This window comes from Diabrotica virgifera, chromosome 2 (genome assembly GCF_917563875.1).
Source record: "Diabrotica virgifera virgifera chromosome 2, PGI_DIABVI_V3a".
In the NCBI taxonomy this organism is placed as follows: Eukaryota; Metazoa; Arthropoda; class Insecta; order Coleoptera; family Chrysomelidae; genus Diabrotica; species Diabrotica virgifera.
The window spans coordinates 99,620,569-99,641,454 of NC_065444.1; the positions used below are offsets into that span (position 1 = coordinate 99,620,569).

A 20,886-nucleotide genomic window follows, 5' to 3' on the forward strand; every position below is an offset into this window, starting at 1 on the left:
CATTTAGCATACTTTGCTCCCCTACCATGACAAAGTTACGAATATAACAGTTGCTAATTGACAGTCCTTTGTTTATACGAGGATAGATTGTTATTCAACTAGCCTTTGATAGATGGCGCTACTTGTTACCGAATTACTTTCGGTTTTGACATTTGCCATTCATGATATGACGTCTGTCAGTTTTAAGTTTTAAAAATAATTAGTTTGGTTTTTACGGCTGTCAAAAGCAAGCAAATTTTGTGTTTTCGGAGAAATGGAAAAAATCGAGTATCGTTCGGTGATTAAGTTCCTCCACAAAAAGGGTAAAACGAATGTGCAAATCAAAGCCGACCTGGATGAAGTATATGGTGAGGTTGCACCTTCGTTAGCAACAGTAAAATTTTGGTAAGCTGAATTTGTGATGATGAGCGTCCCAAGAGGCCAAATGAAGACACCAGGCAGGAAATGATCAACAAACTCCATGACATGATTATGGCAGATCGTCGAATTAAGCTCCGCGAGTTAATACCCATATAGCACACAACGTCCGATGTACGTCCATATAACGTACATTTAAAGTCCAAACGTCCATGGACCAAAACTGGACGTACTATGTACTTACATTACGGGACGTCCATTGGACGTTTGATTTCAACGTACATTGGACATCCATTTGTGGTCCATGGATATTTTACACAAAACGAGACTATTATATTAAGTCCCAATACAAACTAAATGAGAATCTTCTTGACAACGTTGTCGCTCGCGCTATCGGTCGTGAAAGGTAGTATTAGGCAGGTACTTTTAGGGGATTATCGCTGTTAATTGTTGTGGAATACTGAAGGATGGTTTATTTATGATAATTAACAGAATGGCAAACGCGCTTGTAATATACAACAACGGTACTGACTCTAAAAATAGTTTGGAACAGAAACAGAACAGAGATTAAACCTCTTTTAATGTGCATGCTTCCTAGGGCGTCATTATCTGAATCTCGTCTTTATGAAAATACATCCTGTGATATATTTGTGTTTTCTGTTTATCGTGCAAGTGCAGTCGTGCATTAATGAAGTTCCTAGTTCCTATAATAAAGTATATATTATAATGAAGTTATAGTAAAGAGAAATAAAAAGGTCTTTTGTGTAATATTTTTAAGTATAAGTTTAGTATTATAAGGAACTATTTCCTATAAAGGCTTTTTGCTATGTATTCACAAAATTATGGATACTAGATTTCTTTCTGAAAAGTGCCCTACAAATGTCCATAAGACGTACATTGAATGTACATAAGGTGTACACTGAAAGCTTCAATACAACGTACAATGTACGTTTGTAGCGGACGTTCTATGGACGTCCAATTTTGTGAACTCTGGACATTCGTTGGACGTCCATCGGATGTCCATTGTACCTTAGCGGGACGTCCATTGGACGTTCCAATGTACACAGATGTACGTCCATTGGATGTCCATAAAACGTACTTGTGCTATCTGGGTAGAGGTCCTAAAAATTTCCTACGAACGCGTACACATCATTCACCATCATTTGGACATGAAAAAGCTATACGTTTGCAGTCAATCGACCAAATGCGAAAACGTGTGACCACTTCGGAGACGCTTTTGGCGATGATACGGCGTGATCCGAAGAATTTTTTTCGCCGATTTATTACCGTTGATGAAACCTGGGTGCATTATTACACACCGGAAACCAAAGAACAGTCGAAACTCCGAAGAAGGCAAAGAGCGCACATTCGGCCGGCAAAGTGATGGCGACTGTTTTCTGGGATGCGAAAGGCATCATCCACATCGACTACTTGGAAAAAGGAAAAACAATCAATGGCGAGTACTATGCAGCATTATTGGATCGATTCGATGCCGAATTGCGTCGAAAACGCCCCGATTTGGAACGCAAAAGTGCTCTTTCACCAAAACAACGCACCGGCTCACCGATCGGCCGTCGCCATGGCAAAATTACACGAATTGGTCTATGAATTGGTTGAACATCCACCTTATTCCCCAGATCTTGCCGCCAGCGACTTTTTCCTCTTTCCAAACCTAAAAAAATGGCTCGGAGGACGCCGCGCCGTTTCGCAACAAATGATGAAGTCATCGCTGAAACTTCGGCCTCTATTTTGAAGAACTCGAGCAAAAATACTATTCGGGTGGGATAAAAAAATTGGAACATCTTCTTACTAAGTGTATCGAGCTAAAAGGGGACTATGTTGAGAAATAAATCGATTTAATCCCAAAAAAACTTTTTTTTGCTCTATCAAAGGCTAGTTTTATATCAATCCACCCTCGTATTGTTCATATTTTGAGGCCGCTTCTGTATAAATTTTTTCTGATTTGGCTCCTTTGCCGAACATATCCCTAAATCAAATCAGAAGCAGGCCGGACAAAATTTTTGGGCAGAAATTGTTTAAACAATTGTTTTAAATAAATTCAAAAAATCACCTTTTTTGAACCGGAAAATATTTTTTAGGTTTTTTGGGTTATTTTAAGTTTCAAATTACCAAATATAGCAAAGATAGAAAATAGGAAGATAACAGTTGCTAATTGAGAGTCCTTTGCTTATATAGTCCATACGATGAGGCCGCTTCCGTATAAAACTTTTCTGATTTAACTTCTTTGCGGATTCAGTTTCAAAAATATCCTCTTTTAACAAATCAGGACGATGCCGGACGAAGTTTTTGGACAGAAACTGTTTAAACAATTTTTTAAACAAATTTTAATCTGGAGAATCGCCTTCTTCAAAACTCACCCTTTGAGGTAATTTTAAACAAAAAAGGACTCTTGTCATTTTTCTAAAAAGTTGACAGTTTTCCAATTATTATAAGCAGTTTAAAATCTGAAAATAGCGAAAATACGCATTTTTGAAGCTTGAAAACTCATATGGAAATTACTATTTTTGAGCTTGCCAGATGCTCACTAAAGTGAGCTTTAAGCATTCAATTTCCACATTCTTATGAGTAATCGGGGCTTATTTAAATTTAGACCGTTGTTTTTAATTGTTAATTATGCTCGTCTTCTCGATTTTTTAGCCGCCGCGGAGCGCGGCGCGGCTGTCTATGCCATGCGTCTCTTATTATACTACACACTTGTTATATTGTGATGATTGGCGTATTTAATTAGCACATTGGCAATAATTGAATAAATAAGTAAATAAATAAAGACTACGGTAATATTAAATTAAAAAATTTTAATAAATGTCAAGTAGGTACCTATTTGTTGGGAATTTTTGCATAAGTAACGTATACATATGTATAAGTGTGACAGAGACGCACCATATAGTGCGACGCGCGGCTGCTTAAGCGTCGAGAGGACGTGCTTACTTACTTATTAGTTTTAGGCCACAAAAAGGAGTACTATCGCATTTTTCAGATTTTAAATCGCTTACCTATAACTCGAATACTAGCAACTTTGGAAAGAAATGACAACAGAAATGTTTTGTTTAAAATGACCCAAGAAAGCTAAAAAACATTTTACTTATCAAAAAAGGTAATCTTTTGAATTTGTTTAAATAGGCGAGCGACACATCACTAATTTGAGGCTTAGAAATCGAAAAAGCGACCACGAGAGGTGAATGGCTAATTTTGACCATTATTTATATTTTCAAGATCGCTGAATCCGAATATGAAGTTTATTTTTATCTCGAATTGGTGGAACATGTTCCAAAATTAAATTTTATACAAAAATTCAAAAAATCAATATTGATGATTTTTCATATTTACCTCGCTGTATCTTGGTTGCTGTAATTCCTTTATTTCCTTTTGAAAATTTTACTCTGTCATCTTTGAAGAATTTAGGTAAAAATTAGATTTTTACTAGATGTTTAAACAAATTAAGAGATTTTTAAACATTTTGTTTTCAGATTTCGTTACTTTCATGTTTACTTAAAAAATTGGTTGATAAACTTTCTAGTTTATAATTTTAATCAACACAGAATTAACATAAGTCATTAAGAAGTTTTCTGGAAAATTTCTAGTAAAAATATGCAATAGGAAAAAAGTTATGTGACTTTATAGACGAGTAGCACTCTCCCAAAAAACTCTTATTTCTCGAGATACTGATCACGGTGTGGTGAATGGCTAATTTCGGTCTTACTTTATGTTTTTGATGTTGCTGAAAACGAAAATGAGGTTTATTTTGAATTTTGGATGGGGAAACATGGTCAAAATCTCAATTTTACCCTAAAAATAAAAAAAATGACGTTTTTCTTAAAATTAAAAGTTGCAACATTTTTGTTTCTATAAAATATTTTGTTCTTTGTACTCTATGTTTTAACATAAGGTTGATTATAAAGCTAAATTTTAAATTTTGTCACTCAACTTTTGCGATTCAACTTTGCAATTAAGGAATCTGCACCTTTTACTTTAAACAATTTATAACTTATATGATATAATAAGACAGAAATATTGAAACAGGTTCCATTGTCTTCAGAAAAGTGAGAAATATATACGATAAAAATTTCAGGAAAAAATATTAAAATGGAACAGAAACGCAAAACAACCTGATTTCATATTTTTTTAATTTTTGGGGTAAAAATGCGATTTTGACAATGTTCCCATACGTAAAATTCAAAATAAACCTAATTTTCGTTTTCAGCACCATCAAAAACATAAAGCATGACCAAAATTAGCCATTCACCACACCGTGCTCAGTAAATCGAGAAATAGGCATTTTTGGGGTGTGCACTGCTCGTCTCTAAAGTCACATAACTTTTTTCCTATTGCATATTTTGACTTAAAATTTTCCAAAAAACTTTTTCATGAATTATATTTTATCGCTATTTTGGTTAAAACTAAGTACCTAATTAGGTAGGTACTTAAAAAAGTTGAGTGACGAACTTTTTAGTTTATAGTTTTAACCAAAATAGCAATAAAATATAATTCATGAAAAAGTTTTTTGGAAAATTTTAAGTCAAAATATGCAATAGGAAAAAAGTTATGTGACTTTAGAGACGAGCGGTGCACACCCCAAAAAATGCCTATTTCTCGATTTACTGACCACGGTGTGGTGAATGGCTAATTTTGGGCATGCTTTATGTTTTTGATGGTGCTGAAAACGAAAATTAGGTTTATTTTAAATTTTACGTGTGGGAACATTGTCAAAATATGAAACTAACGAAATGTGAGGACAAAATGTTTAAAAATTAACAACTTCTCTTTTAATCTGTTTAAACATTTTAGACAAATCTCATTGTTGTCTAACTACTTCAAAGATGAAACAGTAAAACTTTCAAAAGGAAATATTTACAGCGACCAAAGATACAGCGAGGTAAATTTGAAAAATCATCAAAATTGATTTTTTGCATTTTTGCGTAAAATTAATTTTTTTAACATGTTCCACCAATTATAGATAAAAATAAACTTTATATTCGGATTCAGCATCCTCGAAAACATAAAGAATGACCAAAACTGGACATTCATCTTAAAGTTGATTTTCGTGGTCGGTAGGTACACATTGTAATTTTACGAGTTGCTGCCGCTTGCCTAAAATAATTTCTGCCCAAAAATCTTCACCCGGCTTCTTTCTGATTTGTTTAAACAAGACATTTTTGAACAGGAATTTGGAAAGGAACCGATTCAGAAAATTTTTGATACGGGAGTGGCTTCACAACATGAACTAGTAATAGCAAGAAGTATGTACATTGTTGTACATGTACAATGTTATATTTTTGATAAAATATTCAAGGAACAAAACAAGATCATACTGTCTGGCTTAAATGAAACGGAAAATAGAGATGGTAAGAGGTATTATTAGGTACATACCTACCTATTATTTACTTATTACTTACTTATTACTTATTAAGGTAATAAACTAAAACTAAGAATAATGTATCATGATCTTCAATTTCTAGTAAAATAGACGAAGAAGAAAACAATCTATTTTAAAATTTAAAAATTATGAATTTATTCATATTCATTGTTATTTGAAAACTACCTATAAAATTTATGTAACAAATTCTATTTATTTTTAGTACAGCATGACGTTATTTACAAGTTAACTTATAATGAAACACAAGCCCCTGTGGCCTAATGGATAAGGCATCGGCCTCCTAAGCCGGGGACTGTGGGTTCGAGTCCCACCAGGGGTAAGTTCCTTTTTGTTTTTTTTTGTTGGAAATCAGATTTTTTTGTTACAGGTTTGGTATTATTATCTATAAAACAACAATTACACCAGAAAGATATATAAACTATCTGTCGTTTTTTACCATTATTTAAAATTGAGGTTGTAAATAATTAATATGAAAAATTACAATTTTATTTGTTCAAATTTTAATGCTTCTCTACAATAATAATTTGCTAAAACGTTTTTAAAATTCTAATGTTTCGTTATTAATTATTATTTCAACATATAATAGTGTGTTATAGAGTGGGTATTATTAATGACAATTTGGAAATCACACAATGTATAGTAGGGTGGATTGTGGATCGAAAAATCGAAGTTTCAAAAACTGTTTTGGAATAGTGCGCAAAAGTTGCCAATTAGTATTAAAAACTTAATCTTTATTTGCGATTTTTCAAAAAAATTTCATCTTCTGCCCTCTACCGGGGGTTGAAAAAATAAAAAAAAAAAAATAAAAAATACGAACTTATGATTTTAATTGAAAAGTTAAGTAATAAGTACATGTTATTATTATAAAAATGATATATCCAATTGAAATATTTTCAAAATACAGTAAAACCTGTCAGTAGCGGCCACTAAAAATAAAAGGACTATTGGCCGATATAGAAAGGTGGCCGGTAGTGCCAGTCTTTGTAGTCTACATATAATTGGTTTGGTAAATTTTTAAACTGGCCGTTAGTACAGGTGGCCGATTTTGGCAGGTGGCCGGTAACATAGGTTTTACTGTATGTCATATTTATTCTTCTACCCCTTTCCTACCCTCCCCCTTAGTTTTGATTATTTTATTGTTTATAGTCTTTTTTGGACTCAAATTTTGTCATATCTTTACGAGAATCAATTTTTGCTTTGATAAAAGTGTCTCTTTTTTGTGACCCAATAACCGATGAAGATGCGTCAGTTATGAGCTTCACGATTCTCTCTACAAACTGGGTGTGACAAGGAAATGTAGCGATGTCAATGATTTTCTCAGGAGATCCGGAAATAATATTTTTCAAATCTTCTACTTTCAAACCTTGAAGCAATGGAGGGCAAGTTATTTGATTGTTTTGCCAATCAATATTTTCAAAATTAATTTGTGGTATAATAAAAGGTCGGATATTAGATGAATCATCATTATTGGCCTTAGTTTTTGCATTGAGGATGCGACGAAGAGCAAGCTCTCTTATATGCGGGCGAGTGTCATGCAGCATGCATAGCAGAAGATTTTCCGGATGAACAAAATAGGCATTTCTTTGAATTACAGGATCTATAACACTTTTCAAATTTTGTTTTAAGTATCTACTACGCTTAATTGTTTGTAACACATGCTTTGCACCATTCACACATGATGAATTGCATTTGATCTCAAACCATAAAGGAGCATAAACCGTGACAATAAATTTGGTCAGTTCCTCTAATTCTGATGTTGGATTTTCAGTACTGACATAAAGACGTAGAATGCGATTCGCCAACGTGAGCCATAGAGAATGACTCAACTTTCCAGAGCTTCGGTTTAATAAATCGACAGAACATTCCCCAGTAGAAATTGCGACACAAATTTGAAACAAATATTTCTGATCGGCACTTAAGTCAATTAAATCTACTTCTGGTAACTCAGAGTCAATAATGTCATAGTTTACAACCGGCATATTTTCGCACTGCACTATTTGTTTTCCTATAGTTCCTGCAAAAGCTCTTGGACCTTGAGTTTGACCGTCAAGATTTTGGAAAAGATGCCTTAAAGGCAATTCATTTGCGTGAAGCTGACAGACAAATCTTTGTAAAGGGCGACCTAACTTAAACTCTAGTTGAGAAATAACACCATTTTTTCTTCCCGTATTTACTACAGTTCCGTCACATCCTACTACCACTAGTTCTTCTAGATTATACCTATAACTCTCTAAAAAGTTCACAATACTTTGACAAATGCTTAGAGCCGATCCAGAAAGGTGTACTGTGTGACCTAAAAATATGGAGCCTGGCTCTTGAACTAATGAAACATGCTCTTCGAGTGCGGTTCTTCTGTGGGGCTTGCCTTCAATATTTTTGATAACGAAGGTTTTATCTTTTCTTCCGTCAAAATATATGGCCTTCAAAATTTCGGGGGAACTATGCATAAAACCTTTTCTTGATTGGTCTCTTGCTCTTCTCAGTTTGTTTCTGTCTATTACGTTTTTCGTGTTAGCATTGGTAACAATTCCAAGGTCGTGTAGCACTGCAGTTGCCACAGCTGCTGCAGATCTGTCCGATAATCCATAGCGGTCACAGACTTTGGCCAAGGTAGGAAGTTTAAAATAATTTTGTGAACACTGCATTTCTGTACTGATATTGGCATGGGAAGTGGAAGGCAATTCAGGATCTATTTCTGGATCAGTTTCTAGCTTTCGCTTTCTTGATAAATTATTGTAGCTTTCGTGTTGAACGGATTGTTGTAGCTCTTTTCTTTGCATCTCTTTTTCCACTCTTCTTGCCTTATTTGTCAACTTTAAGGTTTCCTTTAAATCGATATTTCCAATAATCATTTTTCTAGGTCCTCTTTGATCTAGTAAAACTCCCGTTCATTTTTAGGTACCTTTTTTCCTTTGTCGTAAGAACATTGTTCAAAAATTTCGCATTTGCAAGCGCTGATTTCAAATACCGATATCTCAAAAACCGTTGGTTCCTTCCCTGAGTTTGGAGATTTTAAATTATACCTTGTCCATAAATAACACTGTAAAACATGAGCTTTTGAAGGAAGCACGTTACCTTTAAGATCTGCAGGAACACCAGCTAACGGACACTAATGTATTGCCTAGTAATAACGTATCTTTGAAGAACTCATATTTTATGACACGATCGCCGAAATCGACAAAACTGTTTAATTTTTACGACTAATTGCAAATTTAAGTGCGCCACTTGCGGACTTATAAACATTACTGAAATTCCAAAGTCGCAGCACCCCCGCACCCCGAAGATGGGACTAATAGACTTAACAAATCAGGGCCGCCAGGACCGGGCTTCTGTTAATAATGCCAAAAAATTTTTTTTCGTTTTTCAAAAGCCTGTAGAGGGCAGAAGATGTAATTTTATCCAAAAGTCGTAATAATGCTTTCTTATTGTCGTTACTAAAGGTAAATTTTGGTGGGTATTCCAATTCAATGTGTCAATTTTTTTTTATTTCGTGATTATTATTCCAACATTTTATTTTCGCTTTTCAAAGGCCGGTAGAGGGCAAAAGATGTAATTTTATCAAAAAGTTGTAGTATCCCTTTTTTATTTTCGTTACTAAAGGTAACTTTTGGTGAGTATTCCAAATCAATATGTCAATTTTTTTAAAATTTTGCGATAATCGATCCACCCTAATGTATAGCTTTACATTCTGATATTTGTCTTATAGTCCAGGGCGCATCTGTTTTGAGATGGACGTTGAGAGGTGACTCAAATTTTCTTGCAGAAATTGCTTGAAAATATCTTAAATATTAATATTTGAGTTATCCTCCCACTCAAAAAGGTCCGGATCATTGTTTAAATAATTAAAATGTAAAAAAATTAAGGAAACATTTGACTTTTTTCTTCGTTTTTTGATTATAACTTTCAAAGTATTCACTTCCGAGAAAAGTTGCGTAATTAAATTTCCTACAACATAAAATTGGTTAAAAATTTTAAAAATTGTCACCCTTGTTGCAAAATAGCAATAATTGCAAAAAAAAAAACCATAAAAAACAAGTATTCGCATTTTACGCCTTTCAACCATTTATGCTACACGTAGGACCGTCATATTTTACCCTGAAAAACTTTATGATATAGTAAAATAGTACTGTGAATTTTATTCAGTTCGGTTTAATAGATTTTAAAAAATAAATTTTGCAATCCAGCTTTCGCAAAAATAATTCATTTTTTAAATGTTACAGGACTGAAAATAAAGCAGATAGCAAGTTGAATTTTGTTTTGCTTATAGAAGTGTACTGTACCTTTCATTTGCAATTTGCAAAATTAAAATCGACTAATTACCACGGTGTCAGGAAATTTTTTAAATAAACATTAATTTTTGGTGCTACACGCAGGACAGCGGTGTTCGATTCACACAAGTTGATTTCCACCAAAATTTCTTCCAATCTTTATCTAATATATTATTTTCTTACTCTATATTTTGTTGTATTTTGATAGTTTAATTCCACAAAAATCAAACTAATTTTATTATTGTTTATGAAATATTGTTTAAACAATTGCATATGTTTAAAAATAATAAACTTTTATTCTCTAAGTTAAAATATATGAACAAAGAAAGTTTTTGCTAAAAAAAGTGTTACTTTAAAAGATAGAGAATATGTTTTTATTTTGCAATAAACAAATTTATTTATTTATATCGAAATGTAATAAAAATTAAAATGTATTAATCATTATCAAAGGTCATTGGAATGCCCAATCAGAACAAACTATCCGCTGTCCTGCGCGTAGCACCAATAATTAATGTTTATTTAAAAAAATTACTGACGCCGTAGTAGTTAATCGATTTTAATTTTGCAAATTTAAAATGGAAGGTACAGTACACTTCTATATGTAAAAAAAATTTGAACTTGATATCTGCTTACTTTTCAGTCCTGTAACATTTTGAAAAAATGAATTTTTTTTGAGAAACCTGGATTGCAAAATTTATTTTGCAAAATCTCTTAAATCGATCTTAATGAAATTTACAGTATTGTTTTACTGTATCATAAAGTTTTTCTGGGTGAAATGTGAAGGTCGTAAGTTTAGCATAAATGGTTGAAAAACGTAAAATGCGAGTACATGTTTTTGTATGGTTTTTTCGCTATTATTGCTATTTTGCAACAAGGGTGACTATTTTTTAAATGTTTAACCAATTTTATATTGTAGGAAATATAATTACGAAACTTTTATGTCAGTACAATTTTTCTCGAAAATGAATACTTTTAACGTTATAATCAAAAAACCAAGAAAAAAATCGAATTTTTCCTTCATTTTTTGACATTTTGATTATTTAAACAATGTTCCGGACCTTTTTGAGAGGGAGGATAACTCAAATATTATTATTTGAGTTATTTTCAAGCAATTTCTGCAAAAAAATTTGAGTCACCTCTCAACGTCCAAATGTACTAATATTTTTACAGATGCGCCCTGGTCTATTATTAAATTAAAAAATCCTGACGAGGTCAAGATTCAAGACGTCATCGAATGATCTACGAACGCTTAAGTGGAACTGGGCAGGGCTCTTAGCTAAAACACAAGATGGACGGTGGATAAGACAAATCATGGAATGGATGAGGCCCAGAAACTATAAAAAAAGACGAGGATGACCGCCGACTAGATGGACCCACGATATAAAAAGATTAGCGGGAAACTGGCTACACGCGATCCAGTGTAGAGAACACCGGAAAGAACTGAGGGAGGCATATGTCCAGCAGTGGACGCGCTTGGCTGATTGATGCTTTTGATAACTTTAAATTATACCAAAGTGGGCCACGTAATGCGTTATGTTATTGTGGGGCGAATCTGATGGTAAGAGGAGAGCGAATGAAAGCTGTTTCAATGTATTTAATTATGTGAAAGATTTAGAGACTCGAAGTTTTGAGGTGAAGATAATATATCGTTTTCCTTTGACAGCTGCCCTGGGAAAAATAAAAATCGCCAAATGCTGGCAATGCTACACTGTTTTCTCAATGGATCTAAAACCGTGGAGGAAGTAAATCTTATTTATTTGGTTCCGGAACAGAAATTGAACGAAAACAAATAAACTATTTTTTGCGTACAAAAACGAAAATATTCCTCATGTGGGGTTATAGAACTTACAACGAGGAAAGATTATTGGTCTTGTGGAGAAAATAATGTTCTCAGAGGCGTAATACAGGGCGTTCTGTCCAAAGCCTATGCTAGGTAACAGGAGCTAGGAAAGCTCAAAAATAAACCAAGGGAAAGTCGCCAAAAGTAATAACGGCTCTCCTCGATTGTTTACTTGTCCAATCAGCTGGAAGACACCCAACCATTTCTCACCTGCAGCTCCAAAGGCAGCTTTTGGAAGCTACATGTGTAACTGTTTCAGTTGAAACGATAAGAAGAAGAGTTCGTACCAAGAAGTATACAGCAGGAGACAGTTATGGGCTCCCGAGGGGCAGCACAAGATTGATCGCCTAAATTGGTTCTTTATCACCAAAACTGGAACATTGGGAATTGACAAAATGTGCTATGACTGTTCACAAATATACCAGGGGAAGTGTAATGTTCTGGAGAGGAATTGTAATCCGTAAAAAAACTCCTTTAGTTTTCATCCAATTAACTTTAACTGCTCACATGCTATGTTGATAACCTGTAGTCAGGCTCTGGAGAGGTGCAACAGGAGAAAATTTAATTTTATTGCATGATAATGGAGCTCTACATACCATTAGAGTGACTACAAACATCATTGAAGCAGAAGGTATCCCTTGTTTGGAGTGGCCTGCTTGCTCACTCGAGCTTAATCCTATAGAGTACTTGTAGGATATGCTTAAAAGAAAAATAAGAGCTCGCCGGGATAATCCACAAAACACCGCACGGCTAGTACAAGCTGCTCTTAAAGGATGGAGCAACCTACCACAACAAAATGTTGATAATTTGATTAGGAGCGTGCCCACGTAAACTGAAGCTTACATAAGGACTAGAGGTGATAACACTGACTACCACAAAATACAAAAGAAATTAATAAAAACAATTTAAACATTCTTTTTGCATTGAAATTTTGTATGCTATTGACTTTAAAACAACTATTCTTTTTCTCATGATCATCTTTCAGTGCGTCACAGTTTTTCGATTTCTCTCTAACGCATTAAATTGTATGTGACAGAAAAAAAGGCACGTCTGTGAATACTTTGGTAATTATTCTAGTTTGGTGATTATTCTAGTTGTCGATAGATGGCGCCATAATCAAAAAATAATTATTTATTAAATAAAATAATACTATTATCAATATAATCTATACAATTTATAAGACTATACAAATGAAAGAAAATACCATTTTATAAATGCAATAGACACAATTGATTTGGTTTTATTCCAAATTGAAAATAAAATTTGACAACTGTCAGATTTAACTAAAATGTCACGTTAGAATACATGTCATAAATGTGTATTATCACGGACTTACCTTTTTTTCTATAATTTGTGACGCACTGAAAAATGTTCATGAAAAGGAGAATACAGTATTTCTCATGATCATTTTTTAGTGCGTAACAAATGATAGGAAGAAGGGTAAGTCCGTGATAATACACATTTATGACATTTATTCTAACATGACATTTTAGTTAAATCTGACAGTTGTCACATTTTATTTTCAATTTGGAATAAAAACAAATCAAATGTGTTTCTTGCATTTATAAAATGGCATTTTCTTTTATTTGTATAGTCTTATAAATTATACAGATTATATTTGTAATATTATTATCTAATTAAAAAAAAATATTTTTTATTAGGGCGCCATCTATCGACAACTAGAATAACTAGAACAAATGTTATAAAAAGGTCACCGACGAAATGTAATCACCGACGTGCCTTTTTTTCTGTCACATACAATTTAATGCGTTAGAAAGAAATCGAAAAACTGTGACGCACTGAAAGATGATCATGAGAAATACTGTACTTACAGTTTGTTTGTTAAATATTTTATTGCTTTATTTAATTGTTATGTATTTGTTATTAAATTGCTTTAAAATAAATAGTGTTTGACTTCGTGTGTTTGTTTTTTAAATTCGCACGAAATACGAAGAAATGTCATATAATTCCATATAAGTTTGGGTGTGTGTAGGTATGTATAAGCGAAATCTGTCAGATTCGTAGTGTACGGGTTTATTATAAAGAAATCGAGTCCCAAATTTTATTGTACAATACCTATGACACCACTGAAACTCCTATGTATCAAAGGGACGTCTCTGCAGTGGTATGTCTAACACGGGGTATCATGCTAGGTATCAGAAATTAAAAAAGATTAAAAATAAATGAAGAGTATAGGGGAAAAACAAGGAATGTCACATTTTATACATATTGAGATAAACTCTAATGGTTTAATTCTTATGATACCAAAAAACTACTTAGGAGATTCTTAGCAGAATATATTAAATTATTAATTTAATGATGCACCAAAAAACTGCTAACATTCCTTATTTTTGTTCAGTGGCGTGCGGGTAATCATGGTCCTTCGAATGGATAACAATTCTTAGAATATTTATATAGATTGATCTTTATGTTTATTGTCTTGAATCGATAGCCTAGTCACACAGTTTTTGCTACCACATGGCGAGAAAAGCCAAAATTAATGAAAATGTGACATTCCTTGTTTTTCCCCTGTACTCTTCAAATTAAAAATAAACCAAGAGAAAGTCACCAAAAACTAACAACGGCTCGCCAGTATCGTTTTCATCGTCCAAGTCGCTAGAATTTACCAACAATTCCTCACCCGTAGCTACAAAATCAACTTTTGGGAGCTACAGGTGTAAGTGTTTTAGTTGAAATGATAAGAAGAAGACATCGCCCCAAATGACCATACAGCAAAGACAGTAACGGGTTCTCGAGTTATCCAAGTAGCAAAAGATTGATCGTTAAAACAGGAACATTGGAAATTGGCAAAATGTGCCATTTTCAGATGAAACCAGAATTTGTGTAAAATCATAATTATTTATGACCGACAAAGCCGGGTACTTCGAGACTGTTTACAGATATGTAGGAGGAAATATCATATCATGTAAAAAAACTGCCTTAAATCCATTCAACTAACTTGAAAAACTCGTAGGTATGGTTCTTTTCTTGAGGATTTTTCAGTGCGTCACAAATGATAGAAAAAAAAGTAAGTCCGTGATAATATACATTTATAACATTTATTTTAACATGACATTATAGTTAAATCTGACAGTTGTCAAATTTTATTTGAAATTGGGCATAAAAACAAATCAATTGTCTTTATTGCATTTATAAAATGGTATTTTCTTTGATTTGTATAGTCTTTTAAATTTTACAGATTATATTCGTAGATATATTATATACAGTCGGAAAAATGAAAGAATATTCATGAACGAACATATAAAACACGCTGCATTTTCCTGTCACCTTGTCACAAAGAAAATTGCCCAGCGCAAGTACATGTAATAATAATTATTATGGGCCATTTCACGAGCAAACGCCTGTTTTGTATTACTTCGACAACGAATATTTTACTGTGCAACATAAGAAGTACGAAAGTAAATGGCGCTAATAATTATTCCAATAAACAACAATGTAATTTGCAATTTACTTTTGTTCTTCTTATTTTGGACAGTAAAATATTCGTTGTCGAAGTAATCCAAAACAGGCGTATGTTCGTGGAATAGGGTATAGTATACATGTACTTGCGCTGGCCAATTTTTTGTGTGACACGGTGATAGAAAAGTACAGCGTGTTTTATATGTTCGTTCATGGGTATTCTTTCATTTTTCCTACTATAATTAGTAAATAAATTTTTTTCTATTATAGCGCCATCTATCGACAACTAGAATAATCACCGAACTAGAATAATTACCAAAGTAATCACCGACGTGCCTTTTTTTCTGTCATATACAATTTAATGCGTTAGAAAGAAATCGAAAAACTGTGTCGCACTGAAAAATGCTCATGAGAAAAAGCATATGTTGATTTGGCTCTAGAAATTGTAATTAGGCCCTGAAGAGGTGCAGAGAAGAGTTAATTTTTATGCCTACTAATGCACATCCACATGTTAAGAATGTTACTAGGGACTTCCTTGAAGAAGAAGACATCACTCTACTGCTTGCTCACCCGACCTTAATCCTATAGATAACTTTTTGTGGGATAATCCGCTAGCTGCGGATACTACTAGCTGCTAGATACTAGATACTAGCTGCTCTTCAAGAATGGAACAGCCCACCACAAGAAAATTTGACATGACGCAAATTAAAGCTTACATAAGAGCCAAAGTTGGTAACACTGTCTACCACAAAAACATAATAAATAAAAACTTCAGTTGGAAAATTATTCACACTTTTTAAACATTTATTGGAGTATCCAGAAATTACACCTTGGCTGATATTGAAGTTTAGTTTAAAAATTTGATTTAAAAAGCTTAGGAGATGGGGCTTGACGCTTCTTTAGAGTTGGTTGGAGCGTTTTTTGAGCCAGTTCGGCCCTGGACTGTCTGTGGTTAGTATAGCTTAATATAATTGTTTAGGTAAGTATTAGCCAACTAAAAGATACATGTATTTAATAAAAAAATCAAATTTGCCTTACAAAGGCGTAAAACAAAAATGGTTTACTTGTAATCCCTTCTAAAGTATCTCATTAGACATTATTTTGAACGTAAATAAAACAATAAAGTACAAAATAAGAAAAAAACAAAAAAATGTTTATCCACGTTGTATAAAATTTAGTATATGTTTAAATGTAATAATAAATTAAAATTCAATATAGTTCTTATTTTATAAACAACTATATCAATGAGTTTAATCTCAATTTTTTACGATCACATTCATTTTGTTTACAAATTTAAGTATTACTAAATTGTTATTGGTATTTTAACATTATTTATAGATGTAAGTAAATAACCTCCAATTATATAATGACACTAGACATTGTGTTATGTATTTAGGTTCAAAGACCAAAAAATATGAATTTTATACAGCGTGTGCAACTTTCTTTATTTGGAATTTCAAACTAATTTGATGCTGTTTTCATATAGAAGATGACAACAGATTTAAAGATTAACTCATCATAATTTTATATTACCAAGTTATATTATCTCATTGTTGGCTGCAACACTTTAGATAGCAATAGAAATACCCACAGAGCAAGAAATAGAGAACGAAATGTAAAGTCAGAAGGGAACAGACTACAAAAAGAGATATATGACCTGATAAAAAGAATATGGGAAGTAGAAAAAATGCCATAAGGGTGGACCAAAGCAAGGACATGCCCTATACATAAAAAAGGTGATAGAATGTTATGCTAAAACTATAGAGGCATTGCACTTCTAAAAATAGTTTACAAAATCTTGGCACAAAGTATAAGAAAAAGGCTAAATTAATATTCGGAAAAAATATTGGGATAATACCAGGCAGGTTTTGGAAACAACAGATCAACGACGCCGACGGACCAAATTAATATTTGCCTTAAAAGAAATACAGACTACCTGTTATGAATATAAAACAGTAGTGTATGCTAGGTTTTGGAAACAACAGATCAACGACGGACGAAATTAATATTTCCCTTAAGAGAAATACAGACTACCTGTTATGAATATAAAACAGTAGTGTATGCTTTATTCGTCGACTTTAAGCACGCCTACGACACAGTAAACAGACAGCAGATGTACGAACTATAATGAAACAACTGGGGATACCTGTTGAAATATTCAACTATAAATTATTGCCTATTTTTGTTAAGTGTTAGAATTAACATGTGAAGTTTTACTTCGTGGGCGGGCATTTCTCCGAATGCATTAGATTATTTGCAAAATCGATTACCTACAAAGTCGAAAGAAAAAACGCCCTATGAATTGTGGCATAAAGTAACACCGAATGTGTCGAATTTGCAAATATTTGGGTCTACGGTTTATAGTCACATTCCCAAAGAAAAAAATGAAGGATAAATTTGATCCAAGAGGTGAGTCACTGGTATTTGTAGGTTATTCCGATGAATCAAAAGCATGTAGATTGTTAAATGTAGATACAGAACGTATTACAATTAGCCGTAGTGTGGTGTTTTCCAAGAGAAATATATGCGTCGAGAAAAAGGAGGCAAAAAGTGAGGAAATATCCATTGGGTCCATGATGGAACGGAAGAAAATAGAGCCAAACGACGTAGAAGACAGAGAGGTTGCAAATTTTGAAAACACGGAGGCAGGAGCGTCATTTGAAATTTTGTTTGGGGGGGGGGGGCAAGCACTATATATACAATACATTATATATGATGTTATGATGAATATTGATGTATTTTCTGTAAATTTCAGTCATTTTCAGGGCCGGGGGGGGGGGGGAATGCCCCCCCTGGACGCCCAAATGACGCTCCAGCATGGAGGAAATAGAAAATTCTACGGATACATCTAACACGTATGAGAGCTTAAGTCGGGAACAATCCCATGACGATGACGGTAATTCTAACTATCAAATAGATACAGATCTCGATATAGAGAATCCAGGTGATCGTAGATCTAGCAGAGTAAATAAAGGTGTTCCACCTGAGCGCTACATAGCAAAGTTGACAGAATTCCAAGAAGAATAACCAAGAAACTTTAAAGAAGCGCTTGAAAGAAGTGATAGTGAAAAATGGAAACAAGCTATGCAAGAGGAAATCACGTCATTAAGGAAAATTTTTTGTAAGAGCAATATTGATACATGTTTATATAGCAAGGTAATAAATAATGAAAGGGTTTACGTACTTATATACGTGGATCACATTTTAATAGCAGCAAAGGATACACAGGTAATAATTGATATATTTGAAGAGAAACTAAAATGTAATTTTTATATAAGGAGTTTGGGATTATTACAAGATTATTTAGGTATGAAGATTGAAATGTGCGATAAAGGGATATGTAGTTTAAATCAGGCCAGTTATATTGACAAATTGCTGAACAAGTTTATGATGAAAGATGGAAAAGGGTTCAATATACCGCTGGATGTTAGATACTATAAGCCTAGCAGCGAAAAGCCGGTGAAAAACAGTGAAATATATCAACAACTGATTGGTGGTTTATTATACATATATTGCGGTAAATACTAGACCGGATATATTGGCAAGCGTCACCATATTAAGCCAACAGAATAAAAATCCAAATGAAGTAGATTGGAATGAAGCAAAGGGTGTGTTAAGATATTTAAATAAAAGTAAATATAAAAAGCTTATTTTAGGACAAGAAGGAACAGATAGTGCATTATACGGCTATGCAGACGCTGACTGGGCAAAAGATAAGGGGAACAGAAAATCAAATAGCGGGTATATATTTTTATTACGGGGTTCGCCTATAAATTATGGAAGTAGAAAACAGAATGGCGTGTCTCTATCATCAACTGAAGCAGAGTACATAACATTGGCTGAAGGATGTCAGGAAGCAATTTGGTTAAAACAGGTTATAAAGGAATTTGTGGGTTTAGAGCCGGAATTAGTTATATACGAAAACAATCAAAGCTCTCTAAAACTTTTAACAAATCACAAATTCAGTAATCGGACAAAACATATCGATACAAAGTACCATTTCGTAAAAGAATTGTATGAAAAAGGCGTTGTTGACTTTAAGTATTGTCCTACCGAAGATATGATAGCTGATATGTTGACTAAACCGCTGAATAGGGTCAAGTTAGAGTACTTAATTAGTAAAGGGGGTCTGTTTGACTAATTCAAAAATAATTTTAGTTGCGAGGGGATGTTGAAATATTCAACTATAAATTATTGCCTATTTTTTTAAGTGTTAGAATAAACATGTGAAGTCTTACTTCGTGGGCGGGCGTATCTCCGAATGCATTAGGGCGATACACTCTTACCTAAAATTGCGAAAAAGTGTCAAGTTACATTATGAATGTGGGAACGATGTTAGTAGAGTTTTGAGTTTGATATTTCAGTCTGTTAAAATACATCGTTGTAGAAAGACGTATCTTAATTTCTTTGTATATTGTAATATTACGGTTTTTCGGTTAAAATAAATAGTTTGTTTACGTTTATTTGTACCTTTTATTATCTGCTATTTCTAATAATACCAAGTAAAATAATTGTCAGGATGGTAAAGATGACCATGGAAAACACAACAAACGAAATAGCATGGAACGGGCATACATCTAAAAAGTTTGAAACCAAGGAAGGATTCCCACAAGAAGACCCACTATCAACAACTGCATTCAATCTGTCATTGGAAGGAATATTCAGGAAAAGCAGAATACTTAAACACGCAAGAAATTATATTTAAAAACGGCCACCAATTCATAGCATTTGCAAATGATTTGACAATAATAGCAACGCGCCAGAAATAACTACAAAAGTTAATGAAAAACATAATAACAGAAGCCAAAAAAATTTGGACTTAAAATAAATGTAATATTGAAAGGGTTTTTACCCATAACATTTTGGTGGCTCAAGCATGCTATTGGTTTTTAACACTGATGATTGATTTGTTAATCCTAAAACGTTTTGTTAATGTGATGTAACCCTTATTAGGGTCTTTTAAATATACCTTTTACAAAGGATCCAGTATTTTTTGTGATTTATGGTATACAGCCAGCTACAGGAATTTTATTTTCCTCGTGGATTTTTCATTTTTTTTAGCACTGTATATACCTAAATGCACAACGAAAGAAGTGCGAGTCGCTGGGAGTTTCGCCGGAAGAACTTCGCGGTTTGAAACTTTTACTTTTCTAGTAAAATTGGTGTGTGTGAAATATTACAAAACGAATAAAAATAGATATTTATCTAGAAAAACACAAATTATGATGAAATAATATTGTAGACTGATTACTGAACAAGGAACACACAGAATTAATAGTAGAAGTAATTATGGTTTTTTATTGTATTCGTTATGATTAAAATATTTAATATATAAATTCCTGCGACTGGATGACTGCTTGCGCAAGAGGCCATTGAGAAAAAGAAGAAGTCTATGTGAAATTTAAAGGTTACCTCTCTTTTTATCCGCTGTTTCTCGGGTAGAGCTGTCTGGCGGTTTGAAACTTGTACTTTTCTGATAAAATTGTTCAAGTTGAATGCACAAAACTTCTACTAAGAGCGCTGGCGAAAAATATATAATAGGGTGGATCGAAAAACAATAATGTTTAATTTTTTAATCGCTATACCGCGGACAACTTGCCTTTGGG

The 20,886-nt window shown here is 33.3% G+C and overlaps 1 protein-coding gene and 1 non-coding gene across 2 annotated transcripts in view; one reads left to right on the forward strand and one right to left on the reverse strand.

The window, feature by feature from the left end:
* LOC114343719 (neuroparsin-A-like) overlaps window positions 1-20,886 on the reverse strand; it is a 262,805-nt gene that overhangs the window by 114,658 nt on the left and 127,261 nt on the right. The window lies entirely within an intron of this gene.
* Window positions 5,999-6,071, forward strand: Trnar-ccu (transfer RNA arginine (anticodon CCU)). Its single transcript has one exon. It is a non-coding gene; the product is annotated as a tRNA-Arg (tRNA).